This window comes from Octodon degus, unplaced genomic scaffold, assembly GCF_000260255.1.
Source record: "Octodon degus isolate 3935 unplaced genomic scaffold, OctDeg1.0 scaffold00044, whole genome shotgun sequence".
Lineage (NCBI taxonomy): Eukaryota > Metazoa > Chordata > Mammalia > Rodentia > Octodontidae > Octodon > Octodon degus.
The window spans coordinates 9,318,278-9,319,003 of NW_004524620.1; the positions used below are offsets into that span (position 1 = coordinate 9,318,278).

Here is a 726-nt window from a genome sequence, read left to right on the forward strand (position 1 = left end):
GGGCCCCTATGCACACATGTCATGAACACCACTACAGTGTGAGTGTACAGCAATGCAAATCCATACAGTAAGTTCATGCACGCGAATACGGGGTGGTTCCCTGGAGAGACTCTGAGAGGACCCAAGCAGGACATCCGATTCTGTCGGGTGGATCGCAGTGGTCGCACCTCTACCCTCTCAGTCTCTAACACTGTGAGATAACCGGGCGTGGTGCCACACGCCTGGAATCCCAGCACTTGGGAGAATGAGGCAGGAGGATCACTGCGAGTTCAAGACCTGCCTGGGCTACAAAGGAAGCTCAAGGCCAGCCTGAAATACACTGCGAGACCCAGTCTCAAAAAACCAATAAAATAAAACAGCGAAATAGTGGTGCAGCTCGCGAACCCCGGAGGCCAGGAGAAGCGCAGCACCTCCGACGCCTGGTCTAGGGAACCCAGAAGGGGAGCCACAGGGTGTCATGCCGCCGCCCAGCCCACCAGACGCGGGGGCACCCGCCCGGGAGTCCGAGGACAGCAGCCGCTCCCCGCACAGGCATCAGAGAACAATGCATTCGGCCCTTCCTCCTGCGGGAGTGGCCAGCCGCACCCCGGGCGGCCGCGGTGCCTCCTGGTAGTTGTAGTCACCCGGCCCGCCCGCGTCACGTTTCTGCCCCCGGCCCGGCGGCGCGTGCAACTACAAGTCCCGTCACGCTCCGCGAGCTCGAGCGCCCGGCTTTCGCAGAGGAGG

General features: G+C 61.8%; 1 protein-coding gene across 1 annotated transcript in view; it reads left to right on the plus strand.

Moving 5' to 3' along the window:
- Snapc3 (small nuclear RNA activating complex polypeptide 3) overlaps positions 1-726 on the plus strand; it is a 208,260-nt gene that overhangs the window by 165,107 nt on the left and 42,427 nt on the right. The gene's annotated exons all lie outside the window — the stretch shown is intronic.